The sequence below is a fragment of the Sciurus carolinensis genome, chromosome 6 (assembly GCF_902686445.1).
Source record: "Sciurus carolinensis chromosome 6, mSciCar1.2, whole genome shotgun sequence".
Lineage (NCBI taxonomy): Eukaryota > Metazoa > Chordata > Mammalia > Rodentia > Sciuridae > Sciurus > Sciurus carolinensis.
In genome coordinates this window covers 65,301,981-65,304,428 of record NC_062218.1, presented here as the reverse complement: position 1 = coordinate 65,304,428, position 2,448 = coordinate 65,301,981, and positions in this window count along the sequence as shown.

Below are 2,448 nucleotides of genomic sequence, written 5' to 3'. Positions count from 1 at the left end.
TTCATGTGAACCTGTTAATATTAATTTTTTGCCCTTGTAATACCTATAAAAATCTGACTCCTCTCACTCCTGAAATTCCTTATCTCTGTCATTTTCCTGGCCAATCTGGCGAGAGGTTTATCAGATTTACAGATCTCAAATCTCAAAGCGGTTCTCAGATCTCAAAGCCTCCTTTTACCCTCATAGTAGGTTTATTCTATTGTTTTTCTGTTGTTCTAGTTAATTAATTTCTTCCGTTTATTATTTCCTTTCTAAAGTTTTAATTTTATCTTTCTGGCTTCTTAACACAGAAATAGGTCCTCGATGTAAGATGTCTCTTCTGTGGGGTTGGATAAGTGTCCTCTACGCACTCCTTTAGCTGTATCCCATGTATCTTAATACATTGTATTTTTATTTTCCTTAGCCTCAAAATACTTTCTAATTTCTCTGTTGACTCATGGATTCCTTCTTTAACTCATAGATTTTTTTAAGTGTGTTATTTGGTCTGAAACAAAGGGATATTATGATTATCTTTCATGGTTGATTTCCAATTTCATGTCACCGTGATCAGGGAATATACTTTCCATCATTTGAATTATTTAAAATTTATAACATTTGTTCTATGGAACAGAGTATGGTCTATGTTAGTAAATCTTTAGTGTATATTTAAAGTGAAAGTGTATTCCGCAATTATTGGCTGAAGTATTCTACAAATGTCAATCAAGTCAAGTGGGTTGAAGCCTAGCAGTGGTGCTGGCCTATAAATTCCAGAGACTGGAGAGGCTGAGGCAGGAGGACCCAAAGTTGGAGGCCAGCCTGGGCAACTTAGTGAGGTCCCTGTCTCAAAAAAAAAAAAAAAAGACTGGGGTTGTATCTCAGGGCAGAGCTTTTACTTGGCAGTCTGGTTACTGGTTCAATCCCCAGTACAATAAATAAAAAATCAAGTTGGTTGATATTATTATTCAAATCCTCTATATCCTTCCTGATTTTTCATCTGTTTATTCTAGTAGTAAGAAGATATTGGGCTGGGAGCAAAGCTTAGCTGGTACAGTGCTTGCCTCTCATGCCCAAGGCCCTGGATTCAACCCCCATACCACAGGGAAAAAAAAATATGTATGTATATATATGTATATATAATATATATGTATTATATATATAACTGAAATTTGTGATTGTGAATCTTCTATTTCTTGTAGTTCTATCCATTTTTACTAAATGTTATTTTGAGGTTCCACCATTTTGTCTATAAAAATAATTGTTGTTGTTTAGATAATTTTTTTGTGTGTATGGTGCAAACTCAGGGCCTTTTTATCACTATGAAATGAACTAATTTATAAATGATCCTCTTCTTCCCTCATAATATTCTTTGCTTCAAAGTGTACTTTATTTGATAGTAATAGAGTCACTCCAGCTTTCTGTTGTATGGTATTAACATGGTATATTTTCAAGGGTAACAACATGTTAATTATAGTTCAAGTCCTCCAGAAAATTGAAGAGAAAGATTTCCCAATTCATTCTGAAGCGATACTCTAATACCCAAATTCTAAATATTAATCAAGAAAACTCCAGACTAATATTCCTCATAAGCATAGATGCAAAAATTCTTAACAAAATTCTAACTATTTATATTCCACAATATAGTCAAGTGTGGTGATGCATGCCTGTAATCCTGATTACTTGGGAAGCTGATGATCACAGGTCCCACCTCTGCAACTTGGTGAGATCCTCTACCAAAATAAAAAATAAAAGGGTGGGCTGGTGGTGGCTGGAGTTGTAGCTCAGTGGTAGAACACATATCTAGCATGTGTGAGGCACTAGATTTAATCCTTGGCACCACATAAAAATAAATAAGTAAAATAAAATTGTATTCACCTACAACTAAAAAAAATTTTTTTAAAGAACTTTTAAAAAATAAAAATGAAAAATAAAAAGGACTGAGGTTATAGCTCTGTGGTAGAGCATTTTTGAGTTCAATCCCCAGTACTGTCAAAAAATAATAAATAAATATCATAATACAAAAAAAGATAATGTATCATGACCAAATGGGGGCTTTTCTAAGGAATGCAAAGTAGAATTAGCATTGTAAAGATCAATGTAATTCACCAGGTTAACTGAGATTAAAAAACAAAAAAAAATTGATCATTTCAATAGAGGCAGGAAAAACACTGGACAAAATCCAATATCCACTTCTAGAATTACAAGAAAACTTCCTCAACTTAATAGAGAGCATCTATAAAAATCATCATCCCTGATGGAGAAGAACTAAATGCTTTCACCCTAAGAGTTGGAAAAAAGAAAAATTTGTACCTTTGCCACTTCTGTTTAACATTGTACTGGGGATTTTTGTCTGGGTAATAAGTCAAGAAAAAAAAACAGGAGTCATTCAAATAAGGAAGGAAGAAGTAGAACTGGCTTAAATTATAGATAACCACATTGAAAATTCTGTAAAATTCTTTTCTGAGAATCCTT